General features: G+C 42.9%; 1 protein-coding gene across 8 annotated transcripts in view; it reads left to right on the forward strand.

The window, feature by feature from the left end:
- Hectd4 (HECT domain E3 ubiquitin protein ligase 4) overlaps positions 1-24,912 on the forward strand; it is a 155,786-nt gene that overhangs the window by 720 nt on the left and 130,154 nt on the right. The gene's annotated exons all lie outside the window — the stretch shown is intronic.

Raw genomic sequence — 24,912 nt, forward strand, 5'->3', positions numbered from 1 at the left:
CGCGCGTTAGGGATCACTAAGAAGCCCCTTCTCAGGAGCGGTGGCAGGTGCATCAGCTAGGCTCAGCAGTTGAGGTGTTACCCCCACTCCACCCCGCCCCACCCCACCCCCATCCACCCCTAGGAAACCAAATGTGCTTAGGGTAGATGGGAACTTTCCACCGATTGCGCTCGGTTTGCCTAGATGTGAGATATTGGCTGTCGTGTTTTCATCCAGGCTAGGTGGATGTTGACCCTGCTTCCCCTCCACTTTGTGGGGTGACATCTTAGTGTTCCGGAAGCATAGAGTGTCGTGAAATTCGTATTGTCGCATGGAGGGTTCCCTGGGGTACGTCGCAGACAGCAGGACCTGTGTGCAGAATCTTTTGTGTTTTGCGGTTTTCCATGCACTTTGGCATTCAGTACCACCGACATTTATAGAAATGGATTAAAATCCCATTACTGTGTGTTGGAAACGGCCGAGATCCGATCGCGTTCTGCTAGACTCTGGGACGTGCTTGAGGATGATAATGAGGTCCGCTGTGTTTGTGTGTCTGGCCTTGAGGTTGCTTTAGAATTACCGTTTGTGACTCTTAATTGACATATTTTACAGTCTAGCCACGATAACATGGAAAATATATAAGTTGATGGGGAATTCCTAACGTGGAATCATAATACAATTTTGTTTTATTTGGCCCTATTCTATAAAAAGCAAGGTGTGTCTGATGAATTAACCGCCTGAAAACTCCAGGGCTCTGATGGTGTGATGGTGGATTCTATTAATGGGTGCAGTTGTGTAAAGGTGGAAAGTGGATGGTGCTCTTTGTTCCTTGGAGGCTAACCTAAATTCCCCAGACTGATTGCTATGCAGTTGTGTTTTCAGATTAGAAGGAGTAGGATTATTTTAACAACTGAGTTACTCAGTTGATGTTCCTAAAATGTTTACTGTATGTGTCCTGAGTGAATTTGTCAGCTATTCCCAGCAAAGATTCATTTGATAGGAAAGACTAACTCTTCTCCCAAGGAGCATGTGAGTGAGGGATGCGCAGTCGGGGCTGGCAGTGATGGGGAACTGTTCTGTTTTCATTCTTCTCCAGATTGCAGTATCTGGAGAAGTGGGCAGTCTGCTATTCACAACCTAACTAATAGTACTCCTTAACTGTGGCCCTTGTGTCGGGTGCTGCCCTGTTAGATTGTCCAAGGACTCTAGGAGCTAAATCTCCTTACTAATTGCAACAGTCATGTTGTATCTATTGTGTGGATATGCGGTTTGCTCAGGATCTTTATTTTTATTATTTTTTGATACATGGCGTTAGTATTAAGGCATCTGTACTGGCCTGTCCTTGGGGTTCTGACAGGATACACCCTCAGCTGCAGCTACAAAGAACACCACCTGTGCACATTCACTATGTTCCCTTTTAAAAGGGCCCTGCCCACCTCCCATCCTTATCTCTCTTTTTTCTCTCCCTCTCTGTCTGTCCCCCCTTTCTCTCTCCCTCTCTCTCCTCTTTCTCCCCTTCTTCCCCCTTCCTCTTTCCTCTCTCCTGCTGCTCCTGCCTCCAGAAACTGGTCTCTCCCCTTTCTTTCCCCCTTTTTATGATCCCTTTCCCTATTAAAACTCTCTGCTTGAACCCTGTCTTACTTTTCTTCAATTAAAACACAAGGTATTACTCTATAATCCTGACTGTTGGAACTCTGTGTAGACCAGGCTTGCCTAGAACTCACAGAGATCTGCTTGTCTCCCAAGTGCTGAGATTAAAGGTATGCACACCACACTCAGTCTTAATTTTTTTTTAATACTTAGAATTAACTTATTGGGATGCCGGAGAATCTAAACTCAGATCCCATTAACCACCAAGTAGCCTTTCCCTTCTAGCAACTGTTTCTTTTTCAAGTTTCAAGAGAATTAGAGGTTGGTTTATCAGTGTTCTAAAAGGTATCTTTTGGGATGTTAGCACACCTCTCAAGTAGAGTCTCCCAGATCTCTTCAGTCCACTCTGAAGGAATAGCAGTGTTCTTCACTGGAGTTTGTTTTGTTTTTGTCTTTTTGAGACATGGTTTCTCTGTGTAGCACTGGCTGTCCTGGAACTCACTCTGTAGATTGGACTGACCCCAGCTCATAGAGATTCACCTGCTTCTGCCTTCTGAGTGCTGGGGTGATTCATAGGGTTTTATAATTATAGAATTCATCCACTAATGATTTTGAATTATGAATAAGCCTGGAACTCAGCTGAATAATTCATGAGGGACAACCATAACATATAAGACTATAAAGTCACAGAATTTTAGAGCACAGAAGGGACCTTGGAGATGATGCCCCTTGGAGATACGATTCTCTCCTTTTAGAAATTGGTCAGGACAGCTGGGTGGTGTTGGTGCACACCTTTAATCCTAGGCCCCAAAGCTACAGAGAAACACTGTCTCAAAAGACTAAACAGACAAACCAAAAAAAAAATTGATCAGGAAGAATTCTGTTGTGGTGGGTGTAACATGTCTAGCTATGGCAGTAAGCTGCTCTGGGCCTTCTGCCTCTGGGTTCCAGTGTTCCTTTTACTCTGGATGCTGTTCAACCTGAGAAGTGCATCTAGAGTAAATTTTCTTCCTAGTAAATTATAGATTATTTTTTCCTCACCACTATACAAACAAGAAGATTTTTTTTTTTTTTTTTTGGTTTTTCGAGACAAGATTTCTCTGTGGCTTTGGAGGCTGTCCTGGAACTTACTCTGTAGACCAGGCTGGCTTCAAACTCACAGAGATCCGCCTGCTTCTGCCTCCCGAGTGCCACCAACGCCCGGCCAGAAGATATGTTTTTGAAGGAAAACAAAGTCTACCCAATAATAGTGTTTTCAATAAGTTAATGCAAGTAATATCTTGTGGATTTAGTGTTAAGTGAGGTCTACTGTTTTGGTGTTGATGGCATGGCAGTGGATGAAATGAAAGCTTCCTTCTCTAGAACGCTCATGTTTCAGCATGAAGATGTAGAGTACAACAATAGCAATACCGTGCATCACAGCCCCACAGTGTCCCGTGACCACCAATGCTAAAGCTCTTGTGCAAGTGATATAGCTTAGCTCATGGACTTTGTACAGCTACAAATAAGTCATAGCTGTGTATAGTACAAGGTAGGCAGTGACTATATTGCTTAGGAGATAATGATTAGAATACTTTGGTATATGTGCTTTATGCCTGGTCACATTACACACAAACAGGGCAGGGATGACATGTTCTAACAGTGATGTGGTGGGAGGTTACAAAGGGGATGCTTACACATCACTTCATGTGTTATCACTCCATGTGATTGTGTGGATTCTGTGTAGCGTTTGCTACAAAGCAGATTTGAGTTTTGCTGTTTTGAAATTTTTCCTCTTCTTTTGAGGCAGGGTTTCACTCTATAGACCAGACTGGCCTTGAACTTATAGAGATCCTTCTGCCTCTGCTTGCCCAGTGTAGGTTTTTTTTTTTTTTTGGTTTTTCGAGACAGGGTTTCTCTGTGGCTTTGGAGGCTGTCCTGGAACTAGCTCTTGTAGACCAGGCTGGCCTCGAACTCACAGAGATCCGCCTGCCTCTGCCTCCCAAGTGCTGGGATTAAAGGTGTGCGCCACCAACGCCCAGCCCCCAGTGTAGGTTTTAAAGGCCTGCATCACCAACCCAACATTTTCCTGAATGCTTTCAATCCACAGTAGGTTGAATGTGAAGATATAGAGCCCACTGATATGGAGAAACAAGTGGTGTGTGTGTGCTCTTGCTTGTGTGTGTGCGTGTGTGCTTCTGTGTGTTTGTGCTAGTGCACATGTGTGTGATGATAAGTGATAAGTGCTGTGGAGAAGGTAAGCCAGGTAGAGATGGGAGTTGATTTCCTATCCAGTGGGCTGGAAAGGAAAGTTCAAGCAGGCTTTTGAGCAGAGTCTTGAGGGAAGGAGTGTGAACAAAGGACATCCTATAGAGAGAGGACATTGGGAGCCAAGTGTCTGAGAGGAAACTGTCCTTAGCTTGCTGGGAGCTCTGAGCCCTTCCTCAGAAAGCAGAGGGGGAGAGAAGAGTGATGGAAGTCAGGAACACTGATCTAGTGGGGCCAGCAGTAAGGGCTCTGAGTCTCACAGTGAGTTAAGAATGCAGAGTGAGGCTTATTCTTTTTATATTAAAATTTAAAATCAGTGAACAAGATAATAGATGACATTGTGACATTTCATACATATGTATTTTGCTGTTCTCCCCCTCCCCTTTTTCTTGTCCTTTGAAAATAGCAGTCTTCTACCTTTGTTACACATTATAACCCAGCATTTGGGAAGCTGAAGCAGGACAGAGCAATTGAGGCCAGCCTGTGTTATCAGGGGTGAGTGTGCATATGCACTGTCATAGTGATGGACTCTGTAAAGATCACTCTCAAGGGTTCAGAGCTCTTTGACCATGTTCAGGCCTCTCATATCCTCCCTTCCTCACTCTTCTCCCTTCCCTTTCCCACTAGAAAACTATTGTTTAAGCGCTGAAATAAAAATAAACTTAAAGAACAAAGGCTGCAGTTCAGAAGTGATAACTTACAGGGCTGGGTTCCTAGATCGGTAGGAGAGCATTTACATGGCAAGCACAAAGCCCCAGGTTCAGTGCCCCCTACAGCAACTCAAATCCTTTGAAACTTAAGTTTCATTTCATAGAACAGTAGTGTTTTAAATGAAGGTCATCAATTACTGGTTGAAGTTCCAAAAGCTTGCTATTTACTATTTATATTTATTTTTACAAACTCCACCTGGGGACAAGTCCCTCTCTCTCCCTCTCTCCCTCCCTCCCTTCCTCCCTCCCTCCCTCTCTCCCTCTCTCTCTTACACACACACACACACACACACACACACACACACACACACACACAGAGAGAGAGAGAGAGAGACAGACAGACAGAGAAGCTATTTTATTTTCTCAATGTGTCCAAAATATTTTTTACTCTATAGTTTATTTGTTAAATTTTTCCTTTTTTTTTTTTTTTGTTTTTTTGAGACAGGGTTTCTCTGTATTGTTTTGGAGGCTGTCCTGGAACTAGCTCTGTATACCAGGCTGGCCTCGAACTCACAGAGATCTGCCTGCCTCCCTAGTGCTGGGATTAAAGGCGTGCGCCACCAACACCCGGCAAATTTTTCCATTTTTGAAAATTTATTGTGTGTGTTTGTGTGGAGGTCATAGGATGACTTGTGGGAATCAGCTGCCTTCTGACTGGTTGGTTATGGGGATTGAACTCAAGTTGTCAGGCTAGGCAGCAAACATCCTGACTCATAGAGCCATTTTACTGGCTTAGGTAGAGACTTCTTTTAATTCAAACATTTTCAAAATGAGTGGTTCTCCTTTTTCTTTTCTTTGTTTCTGTGTATCACTTAGGACCAAATCCGTTTTCTGTAACTGCTCATGGAATGCCAGCACTTTCTTCCTAAGCTGCATATCAAGTCCTACTTCTCAGTCCATGATTGTGAGGACTTCCTCTCCTCCCTCAGCCCTTAACACACGCTCCTCATGAATACCGAATTAAAAAAATTTTTTTTATTTAATTAAAAATATTTTAAAGAGCCAAGAGGTGGTGGCGCATACCTTTAACCCCAGCACTCAGCAGGCAGAGGTAGGCAGATCTTTGTGAGTTCTAGGCCAGCCTGGTCAACAAAGTGAGTTCTGGGATAGCCAGGACTGTTAAACATACTTCCAAAAGCCAAAAAAAAAAAACAACTTTTTTTTTTTTTTTTTTTTTGGTTTTTCGAGGCAGGGTTTCTCTGTATTGTTTTGGAGGCTTTCCTGGAACTTGCTTTGTAGACCAGGCTGGCCTCGAACTCACAGAGATCCGCCTGCCTCTGCCTCCTGAGTGCTGGGATTAAAGGTGTGCGCCACCAATGCCTGTCTAAAAAAATACATTTCTTTATTTTATGCGTATGAGTTTTGCCTGTGTGTGCATTGCCTGGGGAACTTAGAAGAGGGGTTCTAGATGACTGTAAGTCACCATATGGGTGCTGGGAACTGAACTCAGGTCCTCTGAAAGAATAAGAACTCTTAATTCCTGAGCTATCTCTTCAGCCCCTATACAAAGATTTAAGCATGAACATTCACTTGAATTTTGTGACTGCCTCAAACTGGAAAAGTTCCAAATGTTTAACAGGTACACAAGTGTGGGATATCTGTATGGTGGAATAAAAACAATAAAAAGTCATGCTCTGTGGCTAATGCATGGGTTTATGCGGAGTGCTAGAAGCCAGGCACAGTATACACTGTAAGGTGACATTTGTATGAGATTCTAGAAAATACAAACTAGATAGACTGTGATGGCTGCCTGGAGAGGAAGAGGAGGGCTGGAGAGGAAGAGGAGGGCTGGAGAGGATTGGGGCGATGGTAGAGGAGCGTGAGGAGATGTCTGAGGTGATGGGTGTTTTGGTTCTGGTATGGTTTCATGTTCTTATGTATGTGTGTCCAAACAACTCAGATCCTGCAGTTTAAATATGTGTAGTTTATTGTATGCCAATTATACTTCAGTAAGCAAACAGTATCTCCGCATGCCCAGAGTGTGTTCTTGGTGTTGTTTGGGAAGTGAAAGGCAGCAGGGTTTTATGTGTTGTTTGTTTTGCTGTTTAAGAGAAGAACATTTGGGTTTGGAGCTGCTCAGCTGAAGCAGTCAAGGCTTTGTGTGCTGTGACACGCACATGGGACAAGGTTCATGCTTCATTTGGTCTGTTGTGGGACATCACTAGCCCTTTGGAAAAGTTCAGAGCTGAGCTTCTAGAACCCTACATTTTAGAATGGGGAATGATAATGAATGAATAAACTGTCCTTGTTCACAAGTAGTTTCTTCTTGGCATGTAGCCATCAAGCACTAATGCAGGTCAGTAGTGAGCTTGGATGAAAGGCACAACAAGCCAGAGCATGAAGTAAGGATGAAGATGTGAGGGTTGAAAACACACCTTGTTTTGAGATGGGGTCTTATATAGATAGGCCTTGGACTTGATAGGTAGCTGAGGATGGCCTTAAACACTTGGTGGTCTTCCTGCCCCTCCAGAGTTCTGACATTGGGACTACAGGCGTGCACTACCACACTTAGCTTGATGTAATGTCTTTGTCAGCATTGTCAATACTTTTATTACCACTATGATAACAGCACATTGTGTTTCATGCCAGGCTTTTGTGAAATGCTTCATGGCTGTTGCTGCATTTAATCCCTACAAAAGCCTTCTGAGGTTGGTTATTGTTATCTGCCCCATCCCCAGTGCAGAAACTGTGGTATAGACAAAATTAGTAACCTGACAGAGATCATAGTGGCAAAACAGAGGCTGGAATCTGTCTGGTTCCAGCCTGGGGCTCATGTTCTTAACATATTAGGCAGTCATTGCTTTAGAAATGGGGGGTTGGGGATGTAGCTCAGTTGGTAGAGTGCTTGCCTCACAAGATCAAAACACCTGGGTTTTATTCCTATTGCTGAACAAACCAGCATACTGGCACTCTTCTTTAATCCTAGCATTCAAGAAGTAGGGACAGGAGGATCAGAAATTTAAGGTCCTTCTTGGGTGTACATCAAGCTTAAAGCTAGCCTGGACTACATGGAACATTTTGGAAGGTGCTGTTTTTCCAGCTCAGCACAGTGGGTATGGTATGTTGGTTGTTTCTCACTATTAAAACCAGTCCTTTGGGGCCTCTTCCTGCGCGTCAGAATGTGCATGAGGGAGTGTTTCTCTAGGGTAGATCTGAGACATCAAGGTGGCCATTGTAAATTTTAATGGGTACTATCAAATCAATTTCCCAGTTTATATTCAGGCACCAGTTTGCTAGGACCTCTCTTCTGGCACACTGTGTTGACTGTCTTATAGAGCTCAGGGGTTTGCTTACATTTCCCATATGCTAAAGCTACGGACTCTCACTCTATAGATGGGTCCAGCAGATGGAACTGGTACCTAGAAATGCTTGCTGTGCCTGTCAACCTCAGGAAGCCAGAGCTGTCTGGGTGCCTTCTGCTTTTATCAGTTTGCTTCAGCACACCCACATTGCTTGTGCCTGGCCTCATTCACCTCCTGGAATATATTAATTTAGTTAGTAATCCAAATAATAAAAACCATGCCCATATGTAGGCAATAAAGAAGGAAGACTTTGTAGTCTGTGATGGGCTAGAGATGTTGAAGGGTTCAGCAGAACCAGAGTGGTACTCACCAGGAAGGGACATTCAAGGTATTTGGTCTCAGGTTCCATTAAAAGGTTCCATCTTATGAATTGGCACTTGATGCCAAACCTGATGATTTGGGTTAGATTTCAAGGACCCACATATAGAAGGACAGAAAGACTCCCTCTAATGCTCCTCTGACCTCCACATGCACACTATAGCAAGGGCATTACTCCCACCCCCACTCCCGCTAAATACATTACCTAATAAATTTTTAAAGGTTTTCTTCTAAAATGCTGGGAGCTAGTCTGCATTCTTTGGAATGTTAAGGATGCTCATATTGAGTGGGTTGTATTTTGGTCTTAAAGAATTAATGTATGGCCGGGTGTGGTGGTGGCGCATGCCTTTAATCCCAGCAGAGGCAGGTGGATCTCTGTGAGTTTGAGGCCAGCCTGGTCTGCATAGTGAGTTCCAGGACGGCCAGGGCATACATTATTTTTTTAAATCTTAGTATTTACCTGTTTGAATTACAAGTTTGTTGTGATAAGGTATGTTTCTGAAAAATATCACTATTAACATTGTTAGGTCTCAAACCTGGGACAGATGACGAAAGGCTGAGGTGCCTATTTAACATATCAAAGTGGACTTGGCCATCAGGTTCTCCATGCATCCCCCAGTCCTTACCTGTCACAGGGTATGGCTGGCAAACCTTGCCCCATCCTAAACTTCTCCAGCCCAGGTTCTGGGCTTCTCTTCCCTAGCTGCCCTTCCTGATATAATCCAGCCATTTTGGTTACCTGCTCTCTTTTTTTTTAAACATTTTTTTAAAAAATTTATTTATTATGCATATGCATGCCAGAAGAGGGTGTGAGATCTCATTATAGATGGTTGTAAGCCACCATGTGGTTGCTGGGAATTGAACTCAGGACCTCTGGAAGATTAGCCAGTGCTCTTAACCTCTGAGCCATCTCTCCAGCCCACCTGCTCTCTTTTGACCTATCCTTTACCTTCCTTGGCCTCTTGGTCTCCTCTCCTCTCTCTCCCCTCCTCCTCTTCTCACAGGGCCTGACTCAGTCTGGTCACCAGATGTCCTTGCCTCTGACTGTGTCCTCCCTTTTGTCTACAATAAACTTTCTCCTCTACTATACCTTAGGGCAGTCATTCATGTCTCCTTTATTATTATCATTATCATTATTATTATTATTATTATTTTCATTTATCTGGTACAGAAACCCCGGACCAGTCATGTCCTTTCTTTTTTATTTATTTACTTTTTATTGAAACAGGTTATAACATAAAGGCATATCAATAGTATCATATGATTTCTCTCCCATTAGTGTTGACTATTTGTGTGGAACTTTTAAGTTCATGTTCCATGATGGGATACTTTGGAGTGAGTGCATCTGAGTCCCCAGCGTTTCACCCCAACATTTGCATTGCTAGGACAAAGCATTGTGTGTGGCAATTTTAGGTTAGCAATAAGGAAATGCATAATTAGCAAACTATTTCATGCAGATTGTAGTTTTAGGAACTCTAACAACTGCAGATGCCACATTCATAACAAAATGTTGACATTTGGTTTATATTTATAACGGGTGTCTTGTGTTCTGTATGTGCTTTATGTGTATTTGCAGTTTGCATTACTGACTGTAGATGCACACCATCTAATGCAATACATATAGTTTTACTGGATGGCATAGAAAAACCAGGACCTCTGTGTCCTGTGACTGTTGATATATTTGCTTTGTTTTGCTCCTGTCCTTTGTCTCTTCTCTCCTTTCTTCTTCCCTCCCTTCCCCTCTTCTTTCTTCCTCCAACTCACTCTATCTCTCTCTCCATTCCTGTTTGTCTCTGTTCTCTCTGAGACAAGGCCTTACTTTGTAGATCAGGCCAACCTTTGAGTTATGATCCTTCCTCCTCAGCCTACTGGTTTTATCAGTGTGTGTCACCAGACCCTACTATGTGAGCTTTGGGGGGGGTATTTTGTTTTTTTGTTGTTTGTTTGTTTGTTTTGGTTTTTCAAGACAAGGCTTCCCTGTACAACCCAGCCTGGCCTGGAATTCACAGAGATCCACCTCCCTCTGCCTCCTGAGTGCTGGGATTAAAGGTGTGCGCCACTGTTGCCCACCTTGTGTGTGCTTTCCTTACACTGAGGTGAACTAGTACCGATGTTGAAAGAGGACTGCATCAAGATTTGCATTCAAACACAGGCACATTTAATAGGAAGATCTTATTCCCCACCCTGCATCTCTGCAAGTTACTGAGGCAAGGTGGAAAGGTAACTTTTTTTTTTTTTTTTTTTTTTTGTTTTTTGAGACAGGGTTTCTCTGTAGCTTTGGAGGCTGTCCTGGAACTCGCTTGGTAGTCCAGGCTGGCCTCAAACTCACAGAGATCCGCCTGCCTCTGCCTCCCGAGTGCTGGGATTAAAGGCGTGCGCCACCAATGCCCGGCTGAAAGGTAACTTTTTGAGGAAGCCTTTTCCAGGGTGAACTGTATAAATGAAAGTTTCTTTATCTTTGAGGATTTTTAATTTGAATAGAATTCAGGGCTCTGTGACCTTGGGTGAGAAAGTTTCACATACTTTGAGCTGAAACTCAGCATTTTCTTCAGTTGTAAATGAATTGGACAAAGTAGGAACTATGACTTTGTAACCAGTAGGAATCATAGGTACTGTCCCACACTCATGATTTCTGTGTGTGAGTTGTCTTATACTGTTGTTTATGCTTGCTGTTGCTTTGGAAGATTGTGGTCCTGCCTAGAGCTTGTTTAGTGTGCTGGTAAGTACAGGGCCTACATGATATCAAAATCATGGGAAGCTTGTTTCTTTGGCTATTTCTGGCAACTATATGGGTTCTTATCCCAATTTTTGGGGGGGGTGTTGGTTTTTTTGAGACTCTCTGTGGGTTTGAAGGCTCTTGGAACTAGGTCTTGTATACCAGGCTGGTCTTGAACCGGAGTAATATTCCTGGTTATTTTTACTATAAACACATGGAGCAAAGAGTAATTTATTCCTGCAGGCTGAACTTCAAGAATTTTTGTAAAGAGATCTCCTATATATAGTCTAATATTTTCCTTTATCTCCATTGTCTTATTTATTTATTTTTCTGTGTTTGGCATATCAGGTCATTCAAGATAATTAATTATTGAGAATTGCCCCTCAGGGGAACATGATGGTGTTTCTGGGATGATGATGCTTCACACAGAAATTGTTTGATGATAGAAATGTTTATATGTTAAAAGTTCTAAGCCGGGCGTTGGTGGCGCACACCTTTATTCCCAGCACTCGGGAGGCAGAGGCAGGCGGATCACTGTGAGTTCGAGACCAGCCTGGTCTACCAAGTGAGTTCCAGGACAGCCTCCAAAGCCACAGGGAAACCCTGTCTCAAAAAACCAAAAAAAAAAAAAAAAGTTCTTCCACGTGTTCATACATTTGTTGGGCCATCTGCAGACACAGAGCAAGTATGCCGGCATGGTCTCTTTTTTTTAATTTTATTTATTTATTATTAAGTATACAGTGTTCTGCCTGCACACCAGAAGAGGGCACCAGATCTTGTTACAGATGGTTGTGAGCCACCATGTGGTTGCTGGGAATTGAACTCAGGACCTCTGGAAGAGCAGCCAGTGCTCTTAACCTCTGAGCCATCTCTCCAGACCACCGGCATGTTCTCTTAATCGTGTCTATCATTATTTAAAGTAGAAGTCACCAGTGCCCACTCGCCACCCTTCACCTTTTAGAAAGCTTTCATTATGTAACCCAGGCTGGCTCAGAACTCTGCTATGTAGCAGAAGCTGTCCTAGCATTCTCCTTCTTCTTCTTCTTCTTCTTCTTCTTCTTCTTCTTCTTCTTCTTCTTCTTCTTCTTCTTCTTCTTCTTCTTCTTCTTCATTATTATTATTATTATTATTATTATTATAATTATTATTTTGGTTTTATAAGACAGGGTTTCTCTGTATTGTTTTGGAGGCTGTCCAGCCCGGCCTGGAACTCACTAAGCTCGCCTGCCTCTGCCTCCCGAGTGCTGGGATTAAAGGTGTGCGCCACCACTGCCCGGCTGTCCTAGCATTCTTTAGCCGTCTGCAACCCCTTCCCAAGCGCTGGGATCACAGGCATGTGTCCCCATGACTAGTTTATATGGTTCTGGGGGACCAAAACCTGGGCTTCCTGTGAGCTAGTGAAGCACTCTACCAACTGAACCACATCCCTCAGCCCAACTCTGCTTGTTCTCTAAAAAAATTTTCCCCCAGCGGTGTCAGAAAGTGGGAAAGATGCTTGTTACTCAGAGGGCTCACTCAGGAGGTGTTGTACAAGTCTGGTGACGTGAGCTTAATCCCTTGATTAAGGACTGAACTGACTCCACCCAGCCATCCCGACTGCCACGTGTGTACAAAGGCCACATGTATGCCCCCATAAACATATACACAACACACATACAACAGTAATAATAAATAAAATATGAATTTACCCTTATGTTGAAGAGACATATACATGCAGAAATATAATACATAGTGGGCTAGAGACATAGCACAGAGATTAAGAGTGGGAGTGTGAAAGGATTTTCTTAAAATAATCCAATGTATATCTGTTCTGCAGGCATTGAAGTCAATGGAGGAGGGAATCCATCATGGAAAAATGTGAAAGATTAACATCTGTCTTTTTCTGTCTTCTTTTAAAGATTTGTTTATTTTTCTTTTATGTATATGAGTTTTTTTGCCTGCATGTATGTATGTGTATCAGGTGTCAGATTATCCTGGATGGTGCTGGAAATTAAACCTGGGTCCTCTGGTAAAGCAGCCAATGCTCATATACTAGTCTTCAGTAGTGTCCTATGCTGTATGAGAGAGATGGTAAAAATAAAACCATTAGAAAGTAGGTTACTAATGTATTGTCCAACTTAGGGAAGGGTATAGATTTGTTGAAATGTCCATCAGCTTAGAAAGGTACCTAGAAAGAGTCACCTGCAGAGGCAGGCAGATCTCTGTGAGTTTGAGGACAGCCTGGTCTGCAGAAAGAGTCACCTGCCTCTGAGTGCTCCTGAGAGTATAAGGCTGAATGTGCATCCTTGCACTTGTTGGATTTTGCCTCCTAAGTGCACATAAAGAGTGTTTACTCATGTCGTTGCTTAGTAGGTTTGCTGACATCCTTAACAAATGGAAGCTTATGTCCGTCAGCATAGTATTCCCAGGAATGTTATGGTATTCCATGAGTTGTTCAGGGGCACGGGCAGAAACACACCAAGTTAACTAACACCTTTCATTTTCACCCCTTGCCCTTTCTACAAATTGACTGATGGATTGAGACAGGCTCTTATGTAGCCCAGGTTGGCTATGAGTTCACTATTTAGCCGAGGATGACCTTGAACTTGGGGTCTTCCTCTACCTCCCAAGAACTGGGAGTACAGGTGTGGACCACAATTGCCCCATTTTGTGTGGTGCTGGGGATCAAACCCAGGTCTCCGTGCTTGCTAGACAAAGGACTCTACCAACTAAGCCACCTCAAGGTACCCTTGTCTGTTTACTAAAGTATGAAATCTGCTGTATCTGTCTTGCCACTCGTAATGGTTTATAGACAGATCTAGAGTTTTGTAAGATGATTTTTGGCGTATCTACTTAAGTAGTCTTCTTTCCTAAAGCACTCATTTGGTTTTTCACTATTAAAAGATTATTTAAATTGCTTAGCTAGAAAGCTCTCCAAGTTGTGAGTCATGTTATGGAGACAGCAAGCAGGAGGAAGCCCGCTGTGCCCTTTTCCTTATCTGTGTCCCAGCAGGCAGCAGACTTGAAACTCACTCCACCCTGCATGTTTGGAGAGTCTGATAGTGTCCAGCCACACTTCTGACAGGGTAGCTAGCCCTGGAGTCCTCTCCCCTTCCTTCACCAGGAACTTTCTTCTTGCTTATGCTCCCTTATTTTGGAAACAGGAGATTTGTATTCTCTCTGAAACTGAAATGGCAGATTGGGAAGGATAGCAAGGTCTGGCTACCTGATGCTTGCCCACAGACAGGTGCCTGCCTCAGCTTTACTATTAGATTAATTCTCCTACCTGCAAGACTAACCTTTCCCTTTACTCTGCCTTGAGAGTTGCTTCCACAGTTGAAAAGATGTTAGTGTTACCCCATCCCTTTGTAGAACTCTTGTTCTAAAGTGAGGCATTATTGATGATCGTCAATGCTATAGGGAAAACAATATATTTATTTACCAGAGAGAGAGAGAGTCGCACAAGCTAGGAGTTAGAATCGTGGCTGGCTTCCAAGAGAAAAAAAGAGTCCTTTTCCTTTCACTTTCTTTTATATCTACCTGTGCTAATTTACTTGTCTCCGCCCTCATGGGCGGATAGCTTTGTGGGGTTCATTCCTACAATTCCCCTTTTAGTCTAAATAAAAGATTTAAATTTGATACAAACTCAAACATATGCAACAAGGCATGGTGGTGTATAATTACAATCTAAGCACTCAGAAGATTGGATGTTCAAACTGGAGACTAGTCTGGCCTATATGAGACCTCATGCCAAATAAAAAACAAATTCTTGTGTTAATATAGTTTACATATCAGTATCAAAGAAAACAAGCCAATGATTACTCTTCCTATGGACTAGGAAACAAGGTATCCAATGACCCAGCTGACTACACATTTTTAATGGAGGTAACTTCCTTGCCATTTCCACTCTTGTGAATATCTATCACGAAAGCACTCTTTCTTAGGCCCTAAATGCCTACCGGCCCGTACTTACTATTTGGTTTGTTTTACCGAGCTAGTCATGTTAACCAGTTAACCAAAAGAACTGACCAGCATCTTACTCAGAGACCTAGTGACCCAGGACAAAAGGGCCACAGATCAGCATCGGGCAGAGCAGCCTGGGTGTGCATAGTAAGGGCCAAGTGTGTCTCCAAGAATGGATTAATCTTAGAACGCTAACATGTAATGCTTATGAGGACATAATAATAGATTAAGGTGGTCCTGTTTCACTATGAAGGCTCCTGGCATCTTTGAGAAAGAAAATCAAAATAGATGCTTTGAACCTCCAGAAGCAAATCCTTGAGTCTGTATTAAATTATGTAGACTCAAGAGAACACGACAGTTGTGTTGTAAAATTCAGCAAAGCCTATGCTGGAGAAACTATAAGAAATAATGTTTTTGGGGCTAGAGATATGGCTCAGAGGTTAAGAGCACTGACTGCTCTTCCAGGGGTCCTGAGTTCAATTCCCAGCAACCACATGGTGATTCACAACAATCTACAATTCAACCTGGTGCCCTCTTCTGGCATGTAAGCAGAACAGTGTATATGCAATAAATAAATAAATCTTAAAAAATAATGTTTTCTCACATTGTTTGTGTGTATGTGTACATGAATGCTATGTCATGTGTGTGGAAATCAGAGGTCAACTTTCAGGACTCTGTTCTCTCCTCCTGCCTTGTAGGTCCAGGGGATAAGATTCATGTCAGGCCTATGCTGGTAGTGAGTGTCTCTACCTGCTGAGCCCTGTCATTGAAGCTTGTTTTAATAACCTGCTATCTCTGCAGAAAGTCTTATCGTCTTCATTGTTTGGGTATATTGTGAAGATAACATGTTTATTTTAGTTAGATTATATTGTTGCTCCTCGCCCCAAGTCTCTCACTCTGTAGACCAGGTTGGCCTTGAATTAAGAGATCTGCCTGCCTCTTCCAAGTGCTAGGATCAAAGGCATGTACCATCACTGCCTGGCTTAGGTTTTGAATTTTAAGAAGACATTTTGTACAGAAATGTCTATACTATATTCTTACTACAAGTACTATATTCTTACTACAAGTAACCTTTCCAAAAATATAATAAGTTTTAGAAATATAAAGTTATTCAAGGCATTTCCACCCTTCCTTATTGCGTCTTTGGAGTTAAGTAGAAAGCAATACATTGAGTGTTCTCTTTTGCCATTAGCTCTCACCAGAGATAAAGTCTTCCCACACCTGCTCACCTGTTTCGCTCCAAAACATCCAGGCACTGTTTCTAGGAAAAGGTTGAAATGAAGAAAAATGTATTTCCTGCCGACCACCATATTTGAACCGTCATAGTGACACTCTGGGCCAGTATCTTTGCCATCTGTTCTCAGCATGGATAAGTTGAAACTCATACATCAACAAGCAAAGCAAAGCTGTGTTCTCCACACACCCCCCACCCCATTCCCAGAAGTAAGGCTCCTGTTTGCTAGTTAGACTACTAGAGAGTGACTGGCTATCATACACAGGGCTCTAACAATATTTTGAAGTGTTTCTGCATTTCTCTGTGTGTAATTTTTTAAAGGTTTATTTATTATGTAATTTATTTTGTATAGTGTTCTGTCTACCTGCAGGCCAGAAGAGGGCACCAGATCTCATTATAGGTGATTGTGAGCCACCATGTGGTTGCTGGTTATTGAACTCAGGACCTTTGGAAGAGCACTCAGTGCTCTTAACATCTGAGCCATCTCCTCAGCCCTGTGTGAATTTTTAAAAAAAAAACAATAAATTTTATTTTCATAATATACCTTATTTGGCCTGGTCTACAGAGTAAGTTCCAGGACAGCCAGGGCTACACAAGAGGTAATCTGTGTTTATTATGTGCATGAAAATGGAGATTAAAAATCAGCCATAATCTCTCCATTATTGGCAGTTTTGGCCCTGTTTCATTTCTCTCTTTCTTACATATACACACACAGAGAGAATATATACATAGGCATGTTTTTGTTTTTGTTTTTGTTTTTGTTTTTGAGTTAGGGTTTCTCTGTGTAATACTCCTAGCTGTCTTGGAACTCCCTTTGTAGAACATGCTGGCCTTGAACTCACAGAGATTCTTCTGCTGCCATAGACATGTTTCTATAAACTTCTGTGCACATTTTTGATAGAAACAGGATTTTGCTCTGCATAGTGTTTTAGTGGCAAGAAACCCTGTCTCAAAAGCAAAAACAAAAAAGCAAACCAAAACCAAACCAATCAAACAAAATGGCCAGCACTCTATTCTGCCTCTACACTTATACAAATAGAGATGCTGGGCCAGCCCAGTGAAGTACAGGGCTTCCTAATACAGATCCCTTTGTAGAACAGCTCTTGAGTTAAACAAGTTTGTCTCAATCATTGTTTTCTGTGCTGTAGTGATTTGACTAAATATAAAGCTTCTTCTTCTTCTTCTTCTTCTTCTTCTTCTTCTTCTTCTTCTTCTTCTTCTTCTTCTTCTTCTTCTTCTTCTTCTTCTTCTTCTTCTTCCTCTTCCTCTTCTTCCTCTTCTTCCTCTTCTTCCTCTTCTTCCTCTTCTTCCTCTTCTTCCTCTTCTTCCTCTTCTTCCTCTTCTTCCTCTTCTTCCTCTTCTTCCTCTTCTTCCTCTTCTTCTTCCTCTTCTTCCTCTTCTTCCTCCTCTTCCTCTTCCTCTTCCTCTTCCTCTTCCTCTTCCTCTTCCTCTTCCTCTTCCTCTTCCTCTTCCTCTTCTTCTTCTTCTTCTTCTTCTTCTTCTTCTTCTTCTTCTTCTTCTTCTTCTTCTTCTTCTTCTTCTTCTTCTTCTTCTTCTTCTTCTTCTTCTTCTTCTTCTTCTTCTTCTTCTTCTTCTTCCTTTTTTGAGACAGGGTTTCTCTGTATTGTTTTGGAGGCTGTCCTGGAGCTCACTCTATAGACCAGGCTGGCCTCGAACTCACAGAGATCCGCCTGCCTCTGCCTCCTGAGTGCTAGGATTAAAGTCGTGCGCCACCAACTCCCGGCAAGCTTATTATTTTTAAAGATTTATTTATTTATTTATTTTGAGACAGGGTTTCTCTTCAACAGCCCTGGCTGTCCTGGAGCTCACTCTGTAGATCAGGGTGGCCTCAAACTCACAGAGATCCTCCTGCCTCTGCCTCCCAAATGCTGGGATTAAAGGTGTGTGCCACCACTGCCCAGAAATAGACTTACTTACTTTTATGTGAATGAGTGTTTTGCCTAGATGCATGTCTATGCAGTATGTGCATGCCTAGTATCTGTGAAGGCTAGGAGAGGGAGTTGGAGTCCCTGGAACTGGAGATACAGAGTTGCCATGTGAGTGCTGGGAATTGAATCCAGATCCTCTGGAAGAGCAGCCAGTACTCTTAACCACTGAGTCATCTCTCTAGTCCCCTAAATATAAAATTACAAAGAATTTTTTCCACCTGCTGTTAGAATGCTTGTTTTTTGTTTTTACGAGACAGGGTTTCTCTGTATTGTCACAGAGATCCGCCTGCCTGCCTCTGCCTACATCTTAGCATTTGTTTCATGGTCAGTCATCTCTATGGCCTATTTCGGGCTCAAACACAGCATTCTATGTATTGCCCTATCACCTCACTCATATAAATGAATGTGTTTATAGGTTCATCTGGCAAGCAGTTGGCACCAGAGCAAACACAGCTTGGGGCAACATACTGTCCTTATGCTGTAAGTCAGCAGTTCTCACCACCTGCCATGGGCTCTGCTCTGAGCATCACTGCTTTAGGGATCAGAGTGATGTCTTCCTCCTCGCTCCATTGGAGTGTAAGGGAGTTTGTGAAGCACAGATCCACGCTAAGATCCAGTGTGTGCTCCATCAACACTGATGGCTAGCAGGAGGGAATGGAAATATAAGCTAGTTTACTTACCTAACTCGCCATCCCAGACTCTTGGTTTTATTTTGAAGAAATATTTATTTATGTATTTATGTATGTGTTTATTTTTGAGACATGGTTTTTCTATGTAGTGTTGGCAATTCTAAATCTCACTATGTAGATCAGGCTGGTCTCAAACTCACAAAGTTCCATCTGCCTCTCTGCCTCTTGAGTGCTGGGGGAGTAAAGGCATGCACCACCTACCCAGCTCTCTTGGTTTTCTTTATTCTTTTTTTTCCCCTTGAGTCCTGCAGGGTCTTGCTATACAGTCCTGGTTGTCCTAAATCTCTTGATCCTGTCTCAGCCTTCTGAGTGTTGAGATCACAGGCATATACTCCCATGATCAGCTCAGAAATACATATTTTCTTTTTCTTCCTTCCTTCCTTCCTTCCTTCCTTCCTTCCTTCCTTCCTTCCTTTCTTTTTCTTTTTCTTTTCTTTTTTTTTTTTTTTTGAGACAGGATTTCTCTGTCACTTTTTTTTTCCTCTGTCGCTTTTGAGGCTGTCCTGGAACTCACTCAGTAAACCAGGTTGACCTCAAATACACAGAGATCCACCTGTATCTGCCTCCTGAGTGCTGGGATTAAAGGCATGCGCCACCACTGACCAGTTGAAATATGTGTTTTCTATAATATAGTTATGTATTTGTGAAAAAATAAATGATAATGAAAAGTTGTAATACATTATTAGTGCGCTTGTATATACACACACCACACACACACACACACACACACACACACACACACACACACACACACACACACACACACGTTTGTAGTCCTGGATGTCTTGGAAATCAGAGATCTGCCTGCCTCTGTGTCTGCCTTCCACCTTGTTTGAGACAGGATCTCTCCTTTGCCTCTGTGTATACCAGGCTAGTCCACCCACATGGTTCTGGGGATGCTCCTGTCTCTGCTTCCCATCTCACTGTGTAAATTCACATGCACATTTAGCTTCCCCTGCATTCTAGAATATAAACTCAATTCTCCATGCTTGCGCTATGAGCATTTCGCTCACCAAGCCATCTCCCCACTCTTTCTTTTCTTGTTCTTTTTTATATCTTTTTTTTTTTTTCTTGAGGTAGGTAGGCTCTTGCTGTGTAATTCTGGCTGTCCTGATACTCTCTGCTTCAACCATCATAGTACTGGAATTACAAGTGTGTACCATGTCCAGCTTTCCTAGGAGCTTTTTTTTTTTTTTTTTTTTTGGTTTTTACGAAATAGGGTTTCTCTGTATTGTTTTGGAGGCTGTTGGTCCAGCCTGGCCTCTAACTCACAGAGATCCGCCTGCCTCTGCCTCCCGAGTGCTGGTATTAAAGGCGTGCGCCACCACCGCCTGGCTCCTAGGAACTTTTGTTCCTTGCTTTGAAGACTATTTAGGAAAAAATGCTGTTTGCATTATTTTCTTTATAGTATATTACAGAAGTTTTACATGGTGCCTAAGATGGTTCTGCAGGTACAGGCATTTGCTGCCAAGCCTGATAAAGCTGGGCTTCATCCCCAGAATCTGCGTGGTAAAGAATTCAGTCCTGCAAGTTGTCTTCTGACCTCCACATGAGCATCGTGGCATGAGTCCTTCCCATGATGTACAATAAATACATAAGTTTTGGTTTCCTTTTTCTTTGTTTTTGTTTTTCTAGACAAGGTTTTCCTATGTAGCCCTGGCTATACTGGAGCTCACTCTGTAGACCAGGCTGGCCTCAAACTCACAGAGATCCGCCTGCCTCTGTGTCCCAAGTGCTGGGATTAAAGGCATACACCACCACCACCTGTCGTGGTTTCTTTCTTTTTTTTTATTAAAGCATGTTTATTTATGTGTATGAATTTTGTCTGTACCTTTGTACATCACATGCATGCCTGATGCCCATACAGGTCAGAAGAGGGCACTGATTCACTGGAACTGAAGTTACAGATGTTTATGAGTCACTGTGGGTGCTAGGAATAGAATCTGGTTCTCTGCAGGAACAAGTGCTTTTCACCACCAAGCCAACTCTGCAGCTCTCCCTTTTTTATTAAAAATAAATTTTATTTACTTTTTTGGTTTTCTTCAAGACAGGGTTTCTCTGGCTTTGGAGGCTGTCCTGGAACTAGCTCTTGTAGACCAGGCTAGTCTCGAACTCACAGAGATCCACCTGCCTCTGCCTCCAGAGTGCTGGAATTAAAGGCGTGTGCCACCACTGCCTGACACAATTTTTTTTTTTAAAGATAGGATCTTATTCTATGCAGCCTTGGCTGACCTGGAACTTGCTATATAGACCAAGCTGGCCTTGAATTCATGGAGATCTGCCTCCTAAGTACTCAAATTAAAAAAATGTGCCCCATTGACCTGGCTGAATATTTGGTATATTCATCCTGCATCATTTCTTGATAGTTTGTAACTCAGAAGTGAAGTTGAAAGCAGCATCTAGAAGATATATTTTGACTGGAGTCACCTCTGGTGACTCAGAGGATAAGATATACACACACCCATACACACCTGCGCACAAGCACACACACACACACACATTCACAGAACACATAGAGATGTGGGGTTGTATGATTCAGAATTAAGAGTATTTGCTTCCTGTTCTTGCAGGGAACCTATATTTGGTTATTAGTATCCATAGGGCTAACAGCCTATGTAACTCCATTTCCAGGGAATCCAGTGCCCTTTTCTTGCTTCTGTAGGCACTCCATACAGGTGGTACACATACATATATAGTGCAGCAGTTAAGAGCACTTGCTGTTCTTGCAGAGGACTTGGGTTTGATTTCTGTCACCTATATGACAACTAATAACCAGCTGTACCTCTAGTTTCATGGAGTCTGATGCCCTCTTCTGACCTTCAGAAGCACCAGGTATGCACATGTTACACATACATCCATGCAGACAAAACACCCATATACATAAAAATAGACATACTTAAATCTTAGGGTCTGGATACTGGGCCAGGTGGTTTAGAGCATTTGCTGCTCTTGTAGAGGGCCCGGTTTGGCTCCCTGCACCCACATGATGGCTCACAACTGTCAAAACTCCAGTTCCAGGGGGCCTGATAGCCTCTTCTGGCCTTTGTGGGCACTGCATGGATGTGGTGCACAGAAAAAATGCACATAAAATAATAAATAACTTTTTTTTTAAAAAAGGAGACATTTGTGTGTGTGTGTGTGTGTGTAGGGGGAGTTTTTTTTTTTTTCTCTGTATTTTCTCTGTATTGCTTTGGAGGCTGTCTTAGAACTCGCTGTCTATAGACCAGGCTGGTCTTGAACTCACAGAGATCTGCTTGCCTCTGCCTGCTGAGTGCTGGGATTAAAGGCGTGTCCCACCAGTGCCCAGCCATTTTGTGTATTTTACTCATTAATTTGTGAAAAATTTTAAAAACTTAGATTATGGGCTGGAGAGATGGCTCATAGGTTAAGAGCATTGACTGCTCTTCCAGAGGTTCTGAGTTCAATTCCCAGCAACCACATGGTGGCTCACAGCCATCTATACTGGTGCCCTCTTCTGGCATGTAGGCACATATGCAGACAGAACATTGTATACATCATAAATAAAATCTTAAAAAAAGCGGGGCGGTGGTGGCACACGCCTCTAATCCCAGCACTCGGGAGGCAGAGGCAGGTGGATCTCTGAGTTGGAGGCTGGTCTGGTCTGACAGCCTCCAAAACAATACAGAGAAACCCTGTCTCGTAAAACAAAACAAAACAAACAAACAAAAAAAACCTTAAAAAAAGATTGCAGGCATGTGTCACCATATTAAAAAAAACTTAGATTATTTATTGTGTATGTGAACACATGTGGACGTCAAAGGACTACATTTGAGAATCGGTTCTTCCACTGGGTTTTGAGGTTCCAGCTCAGATTGTCAGCCTTCATTCAAGTGCTTTGTTCACTGAGTCATCTTGTTGGCCTGTAATTGATAGAACCCTCAGAAATATGAAATTATGCTTTCCAGATAAGACCATTGGAACTGACTTGTTTCTCTGACCACAAATGGGACAGGACCAGTAGTTGAGCAGATACTTAATCTGAAGCTGCAGCTCATGAGCCAGAGTGTGGTTTCCAGTGTCTGAAGGAGAATGTTTGCCTCTGGACTGGCAGTTCTGTTACTTTGTGTGATCAATGTTTGATGTGCAATTTCACTAGAAGTTTCTGGGTTTTCCCTAGGTTTGCAAAGAAGGGAGTTGAAGAAGCCCTAAGGAATATATATTGTGTTCTCTCGTTGGCTTCTCCTTGAACTTCTTGCTCATGGTTCCCCTCCCCCAACAGCATTGTCTCAGCTAGGCAGGTACATTTAATTTTAGCTAGTTGGTTAGTGTTTCTGAACATTTGCTCTTTGCAGACTGAAGCGACAGATGGTTGAATTCTAAAGTAAAGTCTTTAAATTGAGAAGAAATAACCAGAAATGCTAGACGACGTCTCTGGGCAGTTGTCATTAGGGAGGGCTGTGAGTGGAGATGAGATGGCATGAGACAGGCAGTTCTTCCTATTTCTTAGAGTTTCTTGGCGGGGTGCTAAGGTCACCTGGAGTTTTTATTGAGTCTTGCCTCACACAGCCCAGCAGTTAGAAGATAGGGTGTAGATCCTGGATGTCTCTGACCTCATAGTGAGCCATGGATGCACTCATTCTAGGTCCCTTGTTCAAGTTAGAGCCTGACTGAGGAAGCTGGGGCAAGGACCAGGAGTCTCAGAGAAGTGCAGGCTGGTGTGTGTTTGGAAGGATGTCTAGGGGTGTTCATTGCTCTTCTGTTATTTTGCCCTAGTCAACGGGGAAGATGTATATGTTCTGCTGGGTACCACTGTTAGTTCTTTGCTCATTCAGTCTCTACCAAATATTGGCACCTACCGTATGTCGGGTTGTCTGGTACTTAGAGATGTATTAGGGTACGCAGATGCTGTGCATTAGGATTGAAAAGCCATTTCAAACAGCCCACCCCCCAACCATCCTGCAAAAGGGTGTCTCTGACTGTCCTGGAACTAGCTCTATAGACCAGGCTGGCCTCAGGACTCAGAGATCCATCTGCCTCTGCCTTCCAAGTGTTGGGAAGTAGTACACCACTGCTGCCCAGCTTCCAAGCAGTTTTTTTTTGTGCTGGATACATAAAAGTGAATGCATCTGGAATATCATCCTCAAGGACCTTATAATCTGTCTGGATCCTTCTGGTACCCAACAGTTATCTCTACATCTTCTATGTAAATCCAATGTGTGGTTAGTATGTCTCATGTGTGAGCATCTGATGAGTGAAAAGTTTCACTGAGGTGTTCGGTATCTTATGGGAAAATGTCTCATCATACTTCCTGTGGGATGGCAGCAGCTGACCTTCTTGCATGCAGTATTTCAGGTGGTCACTACAGATCAGAGTTCCCAGCCTTAGCACTGTTGATATTTGGATCAGATCATTCTTGATTGCAGGGCTGGTCTGTACATTGTGGGGTGTTTACCCAGTTGATGGTCTTTATCTGTTTAGTGCTGATAGTGCCTCTGTTCTTGTGATAACCAAATATGGCTGTTTCTAGGCTTGGCTAGCTGTCTCCTTAGCTTCAGTTTCCTACCCCCATCCTTTCTTTTGTAGGTGCTACTCTTCCCCCAGGCAACAGGTGGCCCCTTCTACAGGTAGAGAGAGCACAACAATACCCCAAGCCTGACTTGTGCATTATCTCTTGGGTTCTTCATGCCTCATGCTGGGCATATTTTCATTATATGAAGTAGAGCTGCATCTCTAGGGGAATCACTGAATTCTTCTCAGCAGTGAACTCGGTGACTGTATTCTGCTTTCCAGGCTGGGATAATAGTTAGTACAGACTGCAGTGTTTTTATTGTTATCATATACCACAAAGAGTGTATATATCACACACGCACACACACACACACACACACACACACACACACACACACACACACATACACACACACTGTGTGCATGCTATCATGTGTGTTTGCATTTCCTTTTGAAGAAAAATTTGCTTATTTTTCTGTGGTCCCCAGTCTACGTTTAAAGAAGTAGACCAGGCGTGGTGGCACATGCTGTAATTTCAGCATTTGGGAGCGGAGGCAGGCAGATCTCTGATTTTGAGGCCATCCTGAGCAAGTCTAACGTATTGGGCAAAAGCCTGGAGATTTAAATGAAAGACAAGACGTGGGGCTGGAGAAATGGCTCAGCAGTTAAGAGCACTGGCTGTTCTTCCAGAGGACCCAGGTTCAATTCCCAGCACCCACATGGCAGTTTACAGCTGTCTGTAACCCTGAGATCGGACACTTTCACAC

This window comes from Mesocricetus auratus, unplaced genomic scaffold, assembly GCF_017639785.1.
Source record: "Mesocricetus auratus isolate SY011 unplaced genomic scaffold, BCM_Maur_2.0 Super-Scaffold_100025, whole genome shotgun sequence".
Classification (NCBI taxonomy): domain Eukaryota; kingdom Metazoa; phylum Chordata; class Mammalia; order Rodentia; family Cricetidae; genus Mesocricetus; species Mesocricetus auratus.